The 21,916-nt window shown below is 40.0% G+C and overlaps 1 protein-coding gene across 6 annotated transcripts in view; it reads right to left on the bottom strand.

Annotated features, from left to right (window-relative positions):
- Nucleotides 1-21,916, bottom strand: part of osbpl2b (oxysterol binding protein-like 2b) — a 145,984-nt gene that overhangs the window by 38,044 nt on the left and 86,024 nt on the right. For 3 of the 6 annotated variants that reach the window (XM_048550026.2, XM_048550024.2, XM_048550023.2), the window contains exon 2: nucleotides 2,003-2,084. The exons of the other annotated variants lie outside the window; for them this stretch is intronic. The gene's annotated coding sequence lies outside the window, so the exon portion shown is untranslated. The remainder of the gene's footprint in view (nucleotides 1-2,002; nucleotides 2,085-21,916) is intronic. 6 annotated transcript variants of the gene reach the window in all.

Genomic DNA, 21,916 nt, shown 5'->3' with positions numbered 1-21,916 from the left:
CCAGGCAGCAGCAGCAGAGGAGCAGGAAAGCTGATGTTTTGGACTGGACCCTTCGAAGTGTTCATCAGCTCCACACCTTGTCATCTCAGACTCCAGTATCAGCAGTTCCTACTAATCCAAGGATGAAGAGTGGCTGTGTCATAATTATCAAGCAAGGAACCATTATGTTCAGATGGTGGATTAAAAGCAGGAGATTTATATTTCAAAAAAATCTGATTTACTCAGGTTCCTTAAGGAGGTCACTGTATTGTGCTAACCTCATCTGGTGACATCTAATGCAGCTGACTTTTAACTACACTCTGAAATGGTCTCGCAAACCCTCAGTTCTCAAGAAGGTGGCTGTTTTCAAGGATATTTAGGAATGGGCAATAAGTGCTGGCCTTGTCATCAAGGCTTACAACCGATGAATAAATACAACCAAAAAAAGACAAGTCTGAGATAGCAATGTTGCACAAATATGAAATTTCTTCATTGTTTTGACCCAAATCAAAATCCAACGAGATCTATTTTGCACAATTGGCCATTTGACTGCAGTACTTCAAGTTTATTAAAAATATTTTAAATTGCATTCAACTAAATCATACCTAACTGCTGGTAATTCCTTATTGGATAGTCACGCATAGCAGCATGTTGCATCATATCAATAAACACTGGTGGTTTTTCTGAACTTTAAATGACCTCTGAACTAAACAAAATGCTCACATCCATTCATTTGTTCGAGAGGATTAATGTTCAGTATTTTAAAATTTACAAATGTGCTGGAAAATACTGAACATTGCCTATAGCCCACCAATATACTGACAAACAAACTGACAGGTGGACTATCAATGAACTAATAATGTGAACTGTCATGACGTAGGGATAGACTAACATCTACAGCGGCTGGTAATCTGTAGGACTGGACAAAATGATGCGGAGTCAGAGTTCAGATACAGTCACGATAAAATTCCAGATAAATAAACAAATCTAGGATTTAAAAGTTCTGGCATACCGACCATTTAACAATCTGAATGCTATAAAAAGTTCTGGTTTATTAAGCCTCCTTAGGGAGTCCCATGCCAACCTAATCTGGTGTCACATAATGCAGTTAAGTGCGGTAGTACAGAACTCAAGAATTGCTGCAAAAGGGAAAACCAAATTTTTTACTGTATGAGGGGAGCTCTGATCGGTTGGCTAGTGGTCTCGGATTGGTAGAGGCTGTGTCATGGAAAATGCATCCATTCACGTTTATTGGAGCTTCTCTATGTGTCCTGACTGAAACTCCACTCGTGTACTCTATAACTTAAAAGGAGACCAGTTGCACACATGAGAATTTCCAACAGAAGCTCCAGATCATTTGATTTTTTTTTCCTTGAAATGAAATTTGTTTCTTATACTATGTAAGCAATTGAGCTCTGGAACTTTAAGCATACGAATTCTGGTGTGCAATAAAAAAAATTTCCTTTCCTAAAACTAAACCATGACATGTAAAACAGGCTGGATTTACAGTAATGTAAAACCACCTATTTTACAACAAAGTCAAAATTCTCCTCAATCTGTCCAAAAGTTGATATTCAACTTGTAAAACCCACGTTAATTTTCTAGAATAATTCTAATACAGGTTCAGCTAATCATACACCTCTGACATTTGCTGATATTTAAATAATACCTGCTTATAAACAGATTAAGGTAATCTAGAGACAGAACTAAATATTGGATTTTCCGCAAATGTGCACATTCATATTAAAAATCACAGAAACAAAAGCAATAGAATTAAACTTCCCTTACTCATGTTCAGAAAAACATGTGGAAATTGTTTTGAATCTCGTACATCAGCATTGTGGAAAAAAAAGTTTGGCTCATGAAATCGCTTGGAAAGAAAATACTGTTCTTGGCTACACAACATATTTTAACGCTATTTCCATACCCTCAAATTCATAACTTTTAATTCATATTCTGTTAATTTCATGATCCTAATCAATTATAATTTTTAAGAATTTTCGTTTTATATCCTATTACTCACATCAGAAAGGCTGTCCTAGTGGCAGTGTAGTCACAACAGCCCTCACTTGAAGGGCTCAACCAAGGAAGTTGAAAGCACTTGTCTGCAAAACAAGTTGCATCATGAGTTAAGTAATAAGATTAGGTTTGGATTGTTTATATGACTATATTAAAAACAACGTTCGATGGTAACTTTGCTCAGTTACAGCATCTTCCAAATTAGAAAGCTGTATAACAATATTTGAACAAACTCCAAGCTAACTATTATTCGCTAATTATTCATCATTCAGCACTGTAAACACCTACTTACTGCATGTTAACTTGCAGAATCAACTGAAGATATGTTGATGTCATAATGCTGTGCAAGGTCATATAGGACCCAACCACAATATAACAAAATGAAATATCTGGAACTGTAATTTTGAAGTCTATGTTCCAATTACTACAGGAAGCCCATTATTGCCAGTCAAGGTACGAAGTGATGCATTTTGAAAGAAGTATGTGAACATGCGATAATAACAAAATAAAGTGTGCAGTTTTAGAAAGGGAGAAAGGAAAGAGCCAGGGATCCATGAACAGAAATTTTTGAACGTAACAACTCAAGCTGATAAGAATGGCTTAAAACAAAAGTAGGATCCCGGGCTTTATACTAGAGGCATAAAGTACAAAGGATACGGGAAACAATGCAGAAGAGATACATTAGAATGACAACAGAGACAAGAACTTTACTTACATGGATAGACAGTGGGGGGGGGTCATAGTAATTAGGCGAAGTCAACATGGTTTGTAAAATGAAAATCAAATTTAGCCACTTTATTTGAATTCTGTGAAGTAACATGTGCTATGGATAAATTGTACTTATTAATGCTTTCTGGAAACACAAGGGGCCACAAAAGGTTATTGTGAAAAGTTAGTGTTGGGAAGGCATGGATTGAAGATTGGCTAGGTAACCGGAAACAAAGGTAGATATAAATAAGTCAGTCTTCTGATTGGCAATGTGTAATGAATGGAGTGCCATTAGGATCAGTGCTGCAGCCTCAACATTTTACAATTTATATACATGACCTTAACAAAGGGACCAAAAGCACGGTTGCTGATGACACTAAGGTAGGCAAGACATTCAGTTGTGCAGAGGATATCTTAAGCATTCCTTCAAGACTGAGGATAATTTTTATCCACTTTGGAGTGGCAGGTCCTGAGATGATTAAACAGTACAATGCTGGATCTGCACACCTAGTCATAAGTGGGGCAGGTGTTGGTTGAAGAGCTGGTTTGCTGATACGCTCCAGATGACTGGCACCTTCATAAATGCAACTTCTCCAGTTTGTGGCAACCTTGAATAAACAGTTCTCATAAGTCAGTACAAATACTACTTTTTTTTTCCAGGAGGGCTTTGAGGATGTCCTTGAAATGTTTTCTCTGCCTTCCTAGTAATCACTTGGCTTGATAGACTTTGAAGTGATGCTTGCTTTGGGAGTCTTGTATCTGGAGAGAGATGAAAATGTCCCACCCAATGTAACTGTGATTGTTAATAACCAGTGCTTCTTTGCTGGAGATGTCAGCCTGAAAGAAGACACTGATATGGCAGCATGTGTCCTGCCACTGGATTTGCAGACACATTGTTAGAGATAATTTCCCATGGATTTGAGATCAGCGCATGCATTGTTAATAATTCTGTCTCACAGGAAGAACAGGAAACATCACTACGTTTTAAACCATGAGCATGGTGTCAGGTTTCAGGTCCTTGTTATCAATCACTCCACTCATCCAAGAAACAGAGGCTGGTCTGACAAACTGGAAGCAATTTTGAAGTTCATCATTAATGTCTGCCCTTGCTAAAGGAGGCTCCCACTGTCTGAGGTTTGATCCATGATGTCTAGTTTCACCATGGATACGAGGGAACATTGTTTGGGGTAGAAACAGGCTGGCAGAGGACCTCTACCTTCTATTCTGATGAACGGTTATTGGACCCAAAACATAAGCTCTGTTTTTCACTACACAAATGCTGCCACGATTGTGCTAATGAAATGCAACATTCTGTTTTTGATTCTTTCAAATCTACAGCATTTACAGTTCTTTGCCTTACTTTTACATTAACATCTGGAAATTTGAAGGACATCTTGTAAGGAAAGGGTGGAAGACTAGATTTGTAGCCATTATAGAGACGTGGTTATGTGGAGATCAGAATTGGGAATGTAACATTCAGGACAGGAGGAGAGCACTGTGAGAACAGTTGTGAGAGATGATCTAGGCTTGAATCATGTTGAGCCCATTTGGGCAGAGATAAATAACAGCAAAGGAAAGAAGACACTAGCAGGAGTGTCCTGACCCCCAAATAGTAGTCACACTGTAGGAAAGGGTTTAAGTAAGTCAACAAATAACACAGCATATAAAAAGAATGGAACAATAATTATGGCTGACTTTAATCTTGAACTAACAGCCCAGGGTGTTGGAGGTAGAATACTGGTGTGGATAGAGAATTGGCTAGTGTGTAGGAAACAGCAAATGGGCATAAGGGATTCTTTTCAGATTGGCAATGCAGAAGCAATGGAGTTCCACAGGGATCAGTGCTGAGACCGCAACTGTTTACAACTTATGTTATTGACTTGGAGGAAAGAGGCAAATGCACTATAGCCAAACGTTCAGATGACAAAAAGTGGTGGAAAGGCAGGTCACAAGAGGGATGCATCAGTTTAAAAGGAAATATCGATAGGTTAAGAAAGTGGGCAGAAAGTTGGCCGATGGACTCTAATGCAGTAAAACATGAAGTTGTTCACGTTGGAAGGAAGAGCAAAAGAATAGCGTATTATTTAAATTGCGAAAAACCGCAGTAAGTTGCAAATTAAAAGGGACTTAGGGATCCTTGTGTATGAAACACAGCAGCAGTAGGATCAGGAAATCTAATGAAATGGTGACCCTTACTTCAAGGGGTTTAAATGTACAAGCGTAGGCAAGTCTTATTGCAACTGTACAAAGGTGCTAGTGAGATGACATCTGCAGTAGTGGAGTTTTGGTCCCCTTATTTAAGGGGAGAAATCCTCACTGGAGGCGGGTCAGGGAAGTCCACTAGAATGATCTGAGGTACATAGGATTGTCTCCTGAGCAAATGTTACATTGGTTGGGACTCTATTCACTGGGAGTTTAAAAGGAGAGGTCATCGCATTGAAACATATAGAATCCTTAATAGTTTTAAACAGGGCAAATTCGGAGAGGATATTTCCTTTCACAGTTGAGTTTAGGACCGGGGGCATAAAGGGGTGCCAATTTAAGACTGAGATGAGGAGGATTTCTTCACTCAGGATTAACAGTCTTTGGAATTCATTGCTAACTGTTTGAGCAGAGTCTTGTGTACATTTAAGGCTAAGACAGGCGGATTCTTGATCAGTGGGAGAATCAAAATTTATGGAAAAAAAAAACGCAGGAAAGCGGACATGAGCAATGTCAAATCAGCCATGATCCAAACGAATGGTGCAGCAGGGTTGAGGGGCTGAGCAGTCTATTCCTATTCCTAATGATCTTTGGAGCTCAAATGTACAACAGACAACTTGGCTGAAACATTTAATTCCAAGAGGTCGTGATAGGGTATATATGGAAAGAATGCTTCATCTTGTGGGAGATTCTAGAACTAAGAATCACTTTAAAAATAAAAAAGGGATGGCCCATTTAAGTCAGAGAGGAGGGATTTTCTCCCTCATCCCCCACTATCTCCCCACCACCACAAAGACTCGAGTCTTTGGAATGCTGTTCCTCAAAAGGCAGTGGGTAAGCAGCGTCTTTGAATATTTTTAAGGCAGAGTTAGGATACTGTCTTCCAAGACTTGGTAGTAGTGGACAGAGAAAGATTGGGAGGCCATGCCATCTCTGGGCAACAGATCATATAGCCCGGAATAAAAGAATGTGCTGATCCTTAGAAAGTGAGGCTACTCCACAGAATGAAATCTGAACCCAAAAATAATCCAAGGCAAACAGCTTCATGTACAACATATCACAGAACTGACAAGATAACAATCGTAGTACTATTTAATTTATACTTATATGGAGAAGCACCACTTCAACAACTTAATACGAAAAAGCTATTTCAGTCAATTTTGCTGAAATCCAGTCACATTTTGGAACAGCAATGAATTCAGCTGATCAAACCACATTTTTAAAGCAAGGCTAATCAAAGGTCTAGTGGTTAGAAGTAAAAATTTTCTTTTTAAGTTTGAAGATGAACTTTTCATTTCATTCAAAAAAATTTATACTAAACCTGTTTCTCATTATGATAACGAGAATCAACTACTTGGTATTTGTATTTGTATTTCAATGCATTCACTTATCTAAACACAGAGATTACTGGGTCACTGTAGTGAAAGAATTAAGACACAAAGTATAAAGAGGTAAACATTTATCACATATTCCTCAGGCCAGAACAACAGAACGAAGAAATTTGATTGAAACATTTTTTGTAAATTAATATTTGTAATATTCATTTTTTATAATTTCCTTTTATTAACAACCTCATGTTCCTAATAGGGCATGACCAATACTTAAAACGAAATCTTTGTACACAATATTTTCTTTAGAAAAGACTTCTTTCAAAAAAAATATTTAGGCTTAATAAGTGTGAAGCTCACAAAGTCTATCTGCCACATCTTTCAGGATGTTCCTTTAAAACTACTTCTTCAACCATGCTTTTTGTGACTTGCCTTAATATCTTGGTAGCCTGGGGTCAAATTTTGCTCTTGTGAAGCACTTGAAACATTTTATTATATTTGTAGTACCATAAAATATAAAGCTGTGGTCATGTTCTTTGCTATTTTACGTCAGATAAGTGCGAAATCCTGAAAAAAATGACACCTGCTTATCTGTTATTTAATAAACCTATTGCATATTTTGTCCTAATTTAAAAAGTCATGGGGTACAGAAGAGTGCATTACCTAAACTGTAAACCAAGTAACTCTAAACTTGCTAATAAACTAAAAATGGGAAGGAAATCCACACATCTTGTGACTTTCTAAGTCTAAATTTACAGCAATAACTTAATATAAATTATTCTTTTAACAGGACCACACAAAGTAATTGGAAGCCTACTTTAACGAATTAGTTACAGAAAAAAACTAACAGTACTACATATGCCAAAGTTTGTTAGGCGTTAGTTCTGGTTTCTATTTGGAAAAGTCAAAATCAAGGCAACTCATTTTTTCCAGTCCCACTCTGATCAGGACAGTTCACAAGAATACCAATATAGTGGGAAAAAAACTAATATCTATACTGTATTTGAGGAGATTATCAGCTGAACCTCTTCTCTGATTTTCACATACGAAATGAATGATCAACAGCATTGAGAAGACTCAAATCCAGCTTTAACATCCACCACCAAACACTTAGAATGTTGCAATCAATTCTGATCGCCCTGCCATAGGAAAGATGTTGTTACACTTGAAAAGGGTTCAGAAAAGATTCACAAAGAATGTTGCCAGGATCGGAGGGTTTGAACTATAGGGAGATGCTGAATATGCTGGGGCTATTTTCACTGGAGCATTGGATGCTGAGGGGGGGGGGGGGGGGGGGGGTGACCTTATACAGGCTGATAAGGTCATGAAGGTCATAGATAGGGTGATCGGTCTCGGTCTTTTCCCCAGAATAGGAGTTCAAAATTAGACGGCATAGGTTTAAGGTGAGAGGTAAAGGATTTAAAAAGGTACCTGAGGGGCACCTTTTTCACAGAAAGGCTGATAGGGGTATGGAATGAGCTGCCAGAAGTGGTAAAACCTGGTATAATTACAACATTTAAATGGCATCAGGATGGGTATGTGATTAGGAAGGGATTAGAGGGGTACGGGCCAAATGCTGGCAAATGGGACTAGATTGATTTAGGGTATCTGGTCGACATGGACAAGTTGGACTGAAGGGTCTGTACATCACTAGCTCTACGCACAGTTGAAACCTAAACAAAATATTCAAGGTGTGGTCTCAACAAGGCCCTGTATAACAAAAGTAAGACATCCCTACTTCTGAACTCAAATTCTTCTGCAATGAAGATCAACATACCATTTGCCTTGTGACAGCGGCAAAAAGCACAGGTTCAATTCCTACCTGATCCAGAGATTTGTCAGAATACCCCTGAACTGTGAATTAGAAATCCCTGCTATCTACATTCCTAATTGTTGGTTGCGCCTCCTGTGTACACAGAACATAGAACAATACAGCAAAGAACAGGCCCTTCGGCCCTCGATGTTGCACCGACCTGTGAACTAATCTAAGCCCCTCCCCTACACTGTCCCGTACTTTCACTGACTGTCATACAAGGACACGCAAATATGTCTGTTGATCCACATTTCTCAATATATCATCGCTTAAATAATACTCTGCTCTTCACAGTTATCCACTCTACACTGCATTTGCCATATATCTACCCACACACTCAGCTTGCTGAGACCCCACCCCCACCCCAAGAACTTCTTTGCATCCTCCTGGCAATTCAAAATCCTTCTTGGGTTTGTGTCATTAGCCAACTTGGAAATAACGCATTTGATTCCCTCATGGAAGACATTCATACATAATTATGAACAGCTCAGGCTCAAGCACTGATCCCTGGGGTACTGTCTGCAACTCAGAAAAGGGCCCATTTATTCCCATACTCTGTTTCTGGTCTGTCAACCAATTCTCATTCCATGCCAATATGTTCGCCCCCATCTTCTGTGCTTTAAAATTTTGCCCACTTATCTCTTATAAAAAGCCTTCCTGAAATCTAAGTGCACCTTACCACTGGTACTCGCTTATCTACTCGAGATGTTACATTCTCAAAAAACGCCAGCAAATTAGTTCGTGTGTGACATCCCTTTCATAAACAGATGCTGACATCATCTAGTTCAGTTAATGCTTTTCAAATGTTCTCTTAGCACATCTTTATTATAATAGACTCTAGCATATTTCCTATTACTAATGTTAAGCTAACTGATCTGTAATTCCATTTCATTTTCTGCCTCATTTTTTTTAAAATAGTGGGGTTACATTGCATCTTCCAACCTATCAGAATTGCTCTACACTCTGAAGGTTTGGAAAGTGACTGCAGTGCATCCAATATTTCCAAGGTTATTTCCATTCGGGCTCTGGGATGTAGATTAGCAGGCCTTTTCTACTACTGTTTACTGCAAACCTACTACCCACTCATTACCTCAGAACTAAAATTGGCCTCATTGCTGAAATAGGGCTCATCAATGCCATCCTATAGGATAATGATACACTGATCAGATCTTTTCTCACTGTATATCTTGCAAACTAATAAATGGCTGTAAGGCACCATCCGAAAGGTGCTTAGCCTAACTCAGATTACCCAAAGTGTAAGATATCTCAAAGCTATGTGCAACTGGAAAAGCTTGCCATCTCATGGTACTGCTACACAACACAAGTGGTATATGCCACTAATAGGATGCTGTCATCAAGCCAAAATAATGTACCATCAAATGAATAACATACCAGAGGAAAGCCATAGTAGTCAGTCCTCTGGCACTGAGCCTGACACTGTGGCAAAGAAGGGAAGGGGGCAGAATAGAAAAGTACTCGTGGTAGGGGACTCGATAGTTAGGGGAATTGACAGGAGATTTTGTGGTCAGGATCGGGATTCCTGGAAGGTATGTTGCCTCCCTGGTGCCAGGGTACGGGACGTCTCCGATCGGGTGTATAAGGTTCTAAAAGGGGAGGGCGAACAGCCAGAAATCGTGTTACATATTAGCACAAATGATATAGACAGAAGTAGGATTGAGGATATAAAAAGTGATTTCAGGGAGTTAGGATGGAAGCTGCAGAGCAGGGCGAACAGAGTAGTGTTCTCTGGTTTACTACCGGTGCCACGAGATCGCGAGGCGAGGAACAGGGAGCGGGCGCAGCTGAACACGTGGCTACGCAGCTGGTGTAGGAGGGAGGGCTTCAGATATGTAGATAATTGGGATGCCTTCTGGGGAAGGTGGGACCTGTACAAGAAGGACAGGTTGCATCTGAACTGGAAGGGGACCAATGTCCTGGGTGGAAGGTTTGCTCGAGTAGTTCGAGAAGGTTTAAACTAGTATGGCACGGGGGTGGGAACCTGAGCTGTATACCGGAGGTGAGAGTTGATGCAGGTGAGGCAGTAGCAAGAGGTAGACCAGCTAGTGGGAAGGATTTTCCTGGGAAGGAACCAAGGGATCAGTTAAAGTGTGTTTGCTTTAACGCAAGGAGTATCAGGAATAAAAGTGACGAACTTAGAGCATGAATCAGTACCTGGTGCTATGATGTTGTCGCCATAACAGAGACATGGGTTTCTCATGGGCAGGAATGGTTGCTGGATGTTCCAGGGTTTAGAACATTTAAAAAGAATAGGGAGGGGGGAAAGAGGAGGGGGTGTAGCACTACTAAATCAGAGAGGGTATCACAGCTACAGAAGCTTCCATTGTCGAGGAAGATCTGCCTACTGAGTCAGTATGGGTGGAAATTAGGAACAGCAAGGGAGCAGTCACCTCATTAGGGGTTTACTACAGGCCCCCCAATAGCAGCAGGGAGATTGAAGAAAGCATAGGTTGACAGATTTTGGAAAAGTGTGGTCGCAGTAGGGTTGTTGTAATGGGTGACTTTAACTTTCCTAATATTGATTGGAACCTGCTTCAAGCAGAAGATTTGAATGGAGCTGTATTTGTAAGGTGTGTTCAGGAGGGTTTCCTAACGCAGTACGTTGACAGGCCGACGAGGGGAGAGGCCATTCTAGACTTGGTGCTCGGAAACGAGCCGGGGCAGGTATCAGATCTTGTGGTGGGTGAGCATTTTGGTGATAGTGACCATAACTGCCTCACATTCTACATAGCTATGGAGAAGGAGAGGATTAGGCAAAATGGGAGGATATTTAATTGGGGAAGAGGAAGCTATGACGCGATTAGACACGAGTTAGGAAGCACAGACTGGGAGCAATTGTTCCATGTTGAGGGCACTATAGACATGTGGAGACTGTTTAAGGAACAGTTGTTGCGAGTGATGAGTAAATATGTCCCTCTGAGACAGGCAAGAAGGGGTAAGATAAAGGAACCTTGGATGACAAGAGCGGTGGAGCTTCTTGTGAAAAGGAAGAAGGTAGCTTACATAAGGTGGAGGAAGCTAGGGTCAAGTTCAGCTAGAGAGGATTACTCGCAGGCAAGGAAGGAGCTCAAAAAAGGTCTGAGGAGAGCCAGGAGGGGGCACGAGAAAGGCTTGGCAGAAGGAATCAGGGAAAACACAAAGGCATTTTACACTTATGTGAGGAATAAGAGAATGGTCAAAGAAAGAGTAGGGCCGATCAGGGATAGCATAGGGAACTTGTGTGTGGAGTCTGAGGAGGTAGGGGAAGCCCTTAATGAGTTTTTTGCTTCTGTCTTTACGAAAGAAACGAACTTTGTAGTGAATGAAACCTTTGAAGAGCAGGTGTGCATGCTGGAATGGATAGAGATAGAGGAAGCTGATGTGCTGAAAATTTTGTCAAACATTAAGATCGACAAGTCGCCAGGCCCGGACCAGATTTGTCCTCGGCTGCTTTGGGAAGCGAGAAATGAAATTGCTTCTCCACTTGTGAAGATCTTTGCATCCTCGCTCTCCACTGGAGTCGTACCTGAGGACTGGAGAGAGGCAAATGTAATTCCTATCTTCAAGAAAGGAAATAGGGAAATCCCCGGCAATTACAGACCAGTAAGTCTCACGTCTGTCGTCTGCAAGGTGTTAGAAAGGATTCTGAGGGATAGGATTTATGACCATCTGGAGGAGCATGGCTTGATCAAGTACAGTCAACACGGCTTTGTGAGGGGTAGGTCATGCCTCACAAACCTTAGAGTTTTTTGAGGATGTGACTAGAAAAATTGCTGAGGGTCGAGCTGTGGATGTGGTGTATATGGGCTTCAGTAAGGCATTTGATAAGGTTCCCCATGGTAGGCTCATTCAGAAGGTCAGGAGGAATGGGATACAGGGGAACTTAGCTGTCTGGATACAGAATTGGCTGGCCAACAGAAGACAGCGAGTGGTAGTAGAAGGAAAATATTCTGCCTGGAAGTCAGTGGTGAGTGATGTTCCACAGGGCTCTGTCCTTGGGCCTCTACTGTTTGTAATTTTTATTAATGACTTGGATGAGGGGATTGAAGGATGGGTCAGCAAGTTTGCAGATGACACAAAGGTCGGAGGTGTCGTTGATAGTATAGAGGGCTGTTGTAGGCTGCAGCGGGACATTGACAGGATGCAGAGATGGGCTGAGAGGTGGCAGATGGAGTTCAACCTGGATAAATGCAAGGTGATGCATTTTGGAAGGTCGAATTTGAAAGCTGAGTACAGGATTAAGGATAGGATTCTTGGCAGTGTGGAGGAACAGAGGGATCTTGGTGTGCAGATACATAGATCCCTTAAAATGGCCACCCAAGTGGACAGGGTTGTTAAGAAAGCATATGGCGTTTTGGCTTTCATTAACAGGGGGATTGAGTTTAAGAGTCGTGAGATCTTGTTGCAGCTCTATAAAGCTTTGGTTAGACCGCACTTGGAATACTGCGTCCAGTTCTGGTCGCCCTATTATAGGAAAGATGTGGATGCTTTGGAGAGGGTTCAGAGGAGGCTTACCGGGACGCTGCCTGGACTGGAGGGCTTATCTTATGAAGAGAGGTTGACTGAGCTCGGTCTCTTTTCAATGGAGAAAAGGAGGAGGAGAGGGGTCCTAATTGAGGTATACAAGATAATGAGAGGCATAGACAGAGTTGATAGCCAGAGACTATTTCCCAGGGCAGAAATGGCTAGCACGAGGGGTCACAGTTTTAAGCTGGTTGGTGGAAAGTATAGAGGGGATGTCAGAGGCGGGTTCTTTACATAGAGAGTTGTGAGAGCATGGAATGCGTTGCCAGCAGCAGTTGTGGAAGCAAGGTCATTGGGGTCATTTAAGAGACTGCTGGACATGCATATGGTCACAGAAATTTGAGGGTGCATACATGAGGATCAATGGTCGGCACAACATTGTGGGCTGAAGGGCCTGTTCTGTGCTGTACTGTTCTATGTTCTATGTTCTATCTATAATACATGAATTTAATTGCCAGTGTGATGCCAAGTATGTACATTATACATTGGAAAGACAAAAATTATATTTAAACAGAATATCCCTTCAGCTCTTCACAACAAGCAAGGCAACGATTATAACCAATCAACCCATGCTTTTAAATAATGCAATAAAACTTGCAGTATTGAATGTCATTCCATAACTGGACATTTGTTGTACAAAGCGAAGTGAGCAAAGAACTGCGCTGACAACGAATTTTAGAAAGTCAATTGAGCTCAGTGTGGCACACTCGTGTGTGCTGGAAGCTACATGTTAATACATGCCCTATATTTTGCACACTGTTTCAACTCAACAAAACAGGTGAAAGGCACTTACTTTCTGCCCTGACTTTAAATTTAAACAAAGGTTTGCAGTTACCTGTCATTCTTCATTAACTAGTGCATTCACCAAAGTCAGATAGGTTTGCAGCAGAAACCTTGTAGGGAAGGTCTGATATCTTCAAATCACAGTCCACTTGTCAACCAGTAAAAATATTGATTTTCTCCTTAAACTGGTATTCTTGCATATTATGCTAACTAGAGCAAGACTAAAGCCTTGATAAAATGTGTCTTGCCTTCGCAATATAAGTAGTTATTTGCTGGAAAATAACTTGGTTACTTCATTAGTTTGGGTGGTTAGAAAAGATGTAACTGACTGCAGTGCTTCAAAAACAAAAAAGCAGCTCACTAATACATTCATCAGGGATGACCAGTAAAGGCTAGTCTAGTTAGCAATGCCCAGTTTGATCGACTGACTGACTGACCAACTGAATGAATAAAAAAGTAGAATACTCAAATGCTTAATACAGCACAGAAACACAGTCTTCTGATACTAGGGTCACCTGTAATTAAATTTGTGGGCGACACGGTGGCTCAGTGTTAGCACTGCAGCCTCGCAGCACCAGGGCCCCAGGTTCGATTTCAGCCTCAGGTAACTGTCTGTGCAGAGTTTGCACACTCTCCCGGTGTCTGTGTGGGTTTCCTCCGGGTGTTCCGGTTTCCTCCCACAGTCTAAGGACGTGCAGGCTAGGGGGATCGGCCACGCTAAATTGCTCATAGTGTTCAGGGTTGTGTGGGTTACAGGGGGATGGGTCTGGATGTGATGCTTCAAGGGGCGGTGGGGACTTGTTGGGTCAAAGGGCCTGTTTCCACACTTCAAGGAATCTAATCAAAAATAGTTATACATATATAGTGACAGATGATGTGCATTCAAATGTCTGATTAGCTACAAGTATACTTTAAACACAAGTCGCCATTGAGCATTAAATGGTTAGATGAGATCAACAAAAAAAAAGAGATAGACAGAGGGCTAATCAGGGAGAATTTTTTGAAAACATAAAATATACTTTTTAGTGGTAGCCGCAAATAAACATTGTTACCTTGAACACTGCTTGCTCAGCATGTGCAGGGTCTAATGATGGTTTCAATATAATGCTATCCTTACACGATCATGTTAAATATAGACCGAACTGTGGAGGGGGGACAGAAAGTACACAAGATAAACCCGGCAGTAACAATAGATTACCTAATTTTACTTATTCCACAATAGACTGGAATCCAGAAAACGATAATTGGCAAATGTATCTAACCCTAAATCAGTCACTTTCTAATCTAAAAACAAAATAAGTATTACTTGATTTAGTTCAAGTAAACAGCGTGAGTGCAAGAGAGGACACCAACCACTATACAGCATTAGGCTTGATGTAAAGTTTACAAATAAACAATTAAAAGGCACAGTGAAGATTGGTACAAGAGTAGAAGCCAGAGTTAAGTGTGCTAAAACAATATCAGGCCAAACTAATGGCCGGGAGAGGGAAGGTGGAAGAAAGTTAGCAAGGAAGTCCACTGATAAGTGACAAAAAGTATAATATGAAAAATGACTCAAAGTTCCGAAAAAATTGAAAACTATCACTATCACTTTCTCACCTTTTCCATTTCCATTGGAATATCTCTCATTTCTCCCTTAAGCACAAGGGACATAGATCTGTACATCTTAGGGAGACAACTGCTTTATCTATCCACCTGTTGTCAGATCTTGCTGACCACATAAAGTATTACTTATTAGTCCTGCTGTCCATCAATAAAACTGAACAGAGGTTGAAAAAGCACATAGATACAGAGAAGCAACAATCACAAACACAACTAAAAATCAGGAAGAGAATAATGCAATTATACATTAGTGAAGAACAAGGACTTGAAATAAATAGCTACGTATTTCCACGTTTGCCCTAATGATACCCTTGGAGACATGAACTTAGCAGTATTAGTGACCTTGACACAATGCGAAGGACCTGAACATGTACAGCTGGCACTGATCAAACTTGTGGCTGTAACCTTAAGTAAGGAACTCAATTATGGGAACAGAATATAGCCATGTTAATTTGTTTCTTGGCATCTATGGTGTTTTCAAAATGTATCATTTTGAGACTACTTTTTATGCAAAATGCACATCTTTCGATATTTCAACATTTTTCCTGCCCCCTTCTACAATTTCATTCATGGATGTAAGAAGTACTCAATAACATTTATTTAGTACTCAAAAGTTTTTACATTTGTTATAGGGCGACAAGACAATGTCATTGAAACTACCAAGTTAACAAAATACGACAGATGACAACCTCTGTAGCAAAAATATAACCATTTGCCTAAACAGACTGGAATGTCGTTAAACAAGCTACATAACTTAGTACATGAATGCAGCTGGTCATCACAGTCAAGGGTGTGCCAATCAACGAAGCAGGCCATATTTTCTAAAGCATGTGCTTTTGAATGTTTTAGCCAAACAATAAAATCAGCAAGAGAAGCAACTTTGGTTATTCATCTTTTTGCTATTTGCAGGATTCTGCTCTGCACAGATTAGCCTCTGTATCTTCTCACATTACAACCGTAACTACCAACAAATAAAGTAGGAGCAGGCGTAGGCCACTTGGCCATCTCAAACCTGCTCCACCATTCAATACGATCATGATTTATTCCCATCTACCAATGGTAACCTTTAATCTCTCTGCAAAAAAACCATAAAAATATACAAAAAGCACACCTTTCATGATACAAGTTCCAAAGACTTTCAACTGATAGAGAAAAAAAGTTCTCTTCACTTCCATCTTAAATGGGTAACCTATTAATTTTAAAACTGTGATCCGAATTCTAGAATTTCTCACAAAAGGATACATTCTTCCCACATGCACCCTCTTGGGTGCTTACCTATGTTTCAATTATATTGGCTGTTACTTTTCTCAACTGAAGAGAATACAGCTCTACCCCGTGCAATTATTTGTCATAACACATCTGCTCTTGCTAGGTAATATTCCCAGCAACCTCTCTATGATCTAGCCTTTATATTTTCTACAATCTTCCTATGCATCCTGGATTATTTCAATGTTTCAAAATATTAAAATGTTTTCACACAATCAACTTTTTAATTTGAATTTTCATGTACAGATCCACAATGCAGATTCCCAAATAAACCTGTCATGCTTTAATCATAGAATCATGCCAGTTACATCTAAACATGTGGCCAAGTCCATGCTCCAAACAGCTCTACTATTCTATTCTATTCCCAAACTATCAGAATTTGTTCAATAACACAAGAAATGTATAATTTTAAAATCGGACCTAAATTATACATGATCCAATTATTTCCCCCAAACTTATCAAAATATTGCATCTAGTCTTAAACTCAACATGCAAAGCCACAAGAAATTAGTTTATTTTGCGAACTTAGCCAATTAAACCTCGAGATTTGCACAGCAAAGTCTATGCAACCCATTCTATGCAATATAATTTGAAGTCATGTTATAAAACAGCAGACACAATTTTCTGATCTACTCACTGCTAATGAATTCTGAAAAATGTAGAAGTTAAGCATCTACACTTTAGCACTGTAGAAAAATAATAAAACTTTTCTATGTCGTATTATCTTGTGCTGGTATTCACAAGAATATCACTTTTAAGAAGAAAAACCAAAATCTGTGGATTAATAGATTTGCTACAGTGTGGAAACAGGCCCTTCGGCCCAACAGGTCCACACCGCCCCTTGAAGCATCCCACCCAGACCCATCCCCCTATAACCCACACACCCCTGAACACTACAGGCAATTTAACATGGCCAATCCACCTAGCCTGCACATCTTTGGACTGTGGAAGGAAACCGGAGCACCCGGAGGAAACCCACACAGACACAGGGAGAACGTGCAAACTCCGCACAGACAGTTACGCGAGGCTGGAATCGAACCCGGGTCCCTGGCACTGTGACGCTGCAGTGCTAACTACTGAGCCACCGTGCCACCCACAAATAATACATGGAGTTTCCAGTACACGCACGTGCCAGACAATCCCAAACCGATGATCAGCTTAATTCTGCACATACTAAGGACCATCCACAAAATGCTGTCCAACTGCAGAATCACGTCTATCGTTTGACATAGTTGCGGGATTTTGCAAGGGTGGCATGTTAGGTATGATCATTACTTTGTTGCGAAAAGCCAAAAGGAGATGCTGTTTGATACAATCCACCAGTCCATCAGACATACAGCATACAAATCTTACGTTACAGTGGCATTGAAATTTATACACCAAATTACTCATTTGTGTAAAAGGCAGAACATTCTTTTGGCACTAATGGGATGCTGCTGTCAAACCAAAAACCACTTCTGTTTGAGCACCTGTAGCTCAAGAGTTCAGGCACCTTGCCCTCTCAGAATAATCCTAAGTAGACAGGACTTTATCAGGACGAAAAGTGATAGCTTCAGAGTTGCTCGTGAGCGCTTGTGATATTCATCAAGAAATAATTAGGTAATGTAACCTTATCCTGCAGGATTGATTTGTTGCATCCTACTTCAGTTTCAAGTTTGCATGGTGAACAAATAGCCCAGAATGTATTTATAACATTATGGATAAGCCTATGGAACTGAAGGATTCTGAATGTATAAGTTTTAAATATAACCATGATAACAGCATTTTCAACATCCTATGATATCATCTTGCCTTTTGAGTATCTTCACCTCTTCTTGCTCAGACTTCCATCCTCAGCAAAAGCTCTCACTTGGAATTTATTCACATGGTTCACAAGTTTGCGTGGAAAAATTGTAATGTTTTCTACAGAAAACCAGAAAAAGTGGACTTGCAGTAGACAGTAATAGAATATTATTCGAATATAGACCAAATCTTCCTCTCTCATACAGCATTAGTTTTGATTTCCTCCTAAATAGATATTTTGTGAATTTTCCCGCAGAATACAATACCCAAAGCTTCAACAATTTATGTCTTTTCATAGCAACACAACTTCTGTACTACCAAATGACTTTGTTGACATATGCACTACTGCTTCTCAGAAAACAAATTCAAGGAATACTTTCCTAGGTATGAAAATTAATCTTTCCCATTCTGATCCAAATGTTGAGAAATTCTTCGAGCCATAGCCATTGAAATCAAATTTCATTTATTTTCCTCACCAATGTGGGAAATGACAGATCAAATGTTAGTATTTGTACTGCCCCCTTAACTTGCACAGAGTCAGAATCAGAACCATCAGGTTATATAAAACTAACTGTCTCTCTTGATTCAAGAAAGAAGCCTATGTCCTTGGTGGACTACAGCTAATTATTTAATAACACTGTGAGTGCATACATAAATTTATTGACAGTCAATCAGAAGGTGCTGTGGAAAAATCTGGCTAAGTCTGGATGTTCAGAGAAATTGACCCATAGCCTCCATCTCCCCCACGACAAGATCTCAGAAGGTCCTCACCTGATGATAATATGATCGAATCCCTTGGGATCAATACTAGAGTCAAGCAGGGATGTGTCATTGCTCCCACCCTTTCTCCATCTTCATCACCACTGTTCTTCATCATGTCAAGAACAAAGCTTCTCTATGACGTGGACATTGCTTACTGGATGGATGGAAAACTTTTCGATATCAACTGGTTGAAATCCAAGAATAAAAACGAGAGCAAACTCACTTGTGGAACTTCAGTACATAGATGAAAATGTCAACGTCATGCCCTCAGAAAAGAATCTTCAAACTTCACTTAACACTTTTGCTGAAGCACACCAAAGAATTGGTCTCAGCCTCAATCTCCAAAAGATTTAAAACACTGATCAATTCATCCCAGGTCAAGTTCCAGTCCATCCATCAGGATTGATGGTGAAATTTACCCAAACATGGGATATTTCCCCTACCTGGGAAGCTACTCCTCATCGGGGGCTGATAGTGATGCAATGTTGAATCTCTATACCCAATCTGACACCTAATGATGAGAATCTTTGATGGTTATGATATGCCATGCTTATATCAAGGTCTTAGTGTACAAGGCAGTCATCCCTCAGATTCTTCTCTGACTCCAAAACTTGAAATATGTATCGGTGCCACCTCAAGACCTTTGAGAAGTACTATCACCATTGTTTGAGAAGGACTCTCTGCGTCTGCTAGGAAGACAGGTTTTTTAACATCAGTGCCCTCAAAGCAATCAAAAGCACTAGAGCCCATTCCATGATCACTGGAAACCAACCCTGCTGGGCTACTCATTTGTGTAGTATGGCTGCGCTCCTACTGCCAAAGCAAATCTTCTCAACCAGCTCAAGGAAGGCACTTCAACAAGAGCAAAACGAAAAAGCATTTCCTTCAAGAAATACGACAGATGTCAATGCGTGGGAGGCCCTCACTCAGAAGAAACCGACTTGAAGGAAGCTGCTGTACGAAAAAGGGACAATTCTTTGAGAATACTCATTGGCAAGAGGAAGTACAGAAAAGGAGCCAGTAGAAGGAATGCCAATGATCAAGGCCAAGGACTAATTCTACCTCCTCATAACACCCGCCAAACATGTGGCCAGAAGTTCTGGGATGCACAGAACCCATGGCCAGTGACAGAGAATTTCCTTGTGGACAATTATATTCATTTAGTGAGTGATTGTCATCTGTGAAATTAATAACATTGGTGACAATCATTTCGCCTAAATTACTGATCTATTTTTAAAAATTCAACTCTTACCCTTAAACCCATGAATGTAGCCAACTCATCACTTGTCAGATGCACAAGCTATACAAGTTTATTTCCAATGTAATGTAATAGAATGCCTATTTGTAGAAATTTATTCATGCTTCTCTATAACAATCAAAATCAAATCTGTTTCCAGTTTACTTGCGTTTTTACAAATACAAGCAACCCCAATGATTTCTTACAAACTATCCTTTCATAGATTAGAAAAGGAACATACTTTAGAACCTGTGTTTGAATACACCTATGGATGTCCAAAATCACAGAATTCCTACAGCATGGAAGCAGGCCATTTGGCCCATTCAGTCCATGTCAATCCTCCTAACCATCTAACCCTAACCCTATAACCCCACAATTCCCATGGCTAACCCACCGAGCCTGAACATCCCTGAACACTCTGGACAATTTCACACAGCTAATCCACCTGGTCGGCATATCTTTGGGCTGTAAGAGGAAACCACAGCACCCAGAGGAAATCCACAGGGAGAATGAACAAACTCTGTCGCCTGAACAGTGGAATCGAACCCAGGCCCTTGGCAGTGTGAGGTAGCAGTGCTAACCACTGAGCCACCGCACCACCCATGAGGAATAGATTTTACACATAAAATTATATGACAGTAGAATGGTGATTAAAATGTAAGAAGGGAACGGCTCTAATGAGAGCTTACATGGTTAAAATCACTTTTCAGATCTACAACCAAAATCAGTTAAGCATAACTCTCAAAAGTAAAAAAAACTTGAAACCTAAAATGTGCTGAATACAGATATTCGAAAAAAAGTCGCCCAATGCTTTTGTGTTTGAATCTTCCTCCTCTTCACTTCTGGAAGCATTGAATGATTCAGTCTAGGAATTTACCGAATGAAGGAGCAAAATAATAAATACTCAAGAATTTTTGGACAGAAGCACACCCTGCAGTCCAAACAATCCATTCTGATGCTTATATACCTCTCAAGTATCATTCTGTCCAACACTGTCAGTATAATCCTGCATTCTCTTCTGCCTCATATATAGTTATCCAACTACCCCTTAAACGCATCTAAACTATTCACCCCGATTACTCCAAGCAAGTAACACATTCATCTTGTTCAACTTTTTTGTGAATTCCCTATTTCATTTCTTGATGACTACCTTATGTCGAAGGACTCTTGCTGTACTTTTCTCCACAAATGGAAAAAACATTGTCCACATCAATCCTTCCAAAATTTTAAAGAGCCCTATCAGTTTGCACCAATCATTTCTCTGTGAGAGAGGCCAAGGGTTTTGATATCTTCATAAAGCCTTTTTTGCGCACTACAGTGCTTCTAATCCCGTTTTATAGCAACGAAAGTGTGGGTTGATACAATTTTAGCATAATTTCCCTATTCTAGCTTTTTAAAAAAAAAACCCCAGTATTTGATTATGGTCTTTTTGAAGAATGCTGCAACTTTCAGCAACTTGTGTACCAGTAACTTGTAACTTGTGATCCCTTTGCCGCCTTTAGGTTCTTCTTTTCGAAATACGATGAACTCATTATTTCTCTTTCTGAAATACAATACCGCAGTCACATTCTCCATTCCTGTTCATTTGCTTAATGCATGTATACCTTCACTGTCCTAGGCTGACAATCATACGCATTAACAAGTGATTGCCAATGACAAATGTTCGTAGTCTTTTTCCTTTGTCTTTATTAATCCATGAGACCTCATTAGCATGTAATTCATTCTTGTTTTTAATTAAAGTATATCTGTAACTGATTGTTAGTTGAATTTCACAAATTAATCTATACAAGTGACTATAAAGAGCCAGGGTCTGAATAAAAAAAAACTGACAAAACATTTTGCTTTTTACGGGAAAAAGTTGACTTTTTATGAATTTAACAAGTCAACTCAATTCTGGAATCAGTGAATTCTTGA

The sequence above is a fragment of the Stegostoma tigrinum genome, chromosome 19, assembly GCF_030684315.1.
Source record: "Stegostoma tigrinum isolate sSteTig4 chromosome 19, sSteTig4.hap1, whole genome shotgun sequence".
In the NCBI taxonomy this organism is placed as follows: domain Eukaryota; kingdom Metazoa; phylum Chordata; class Chondrichthyes; order Orectolobiformes; family Stegostomatidae; genus Stegostoma; species Stegostoma tigrinum.
This window is presented reverse-complemented; position numbering and strand designations above follow the sequence as displayed.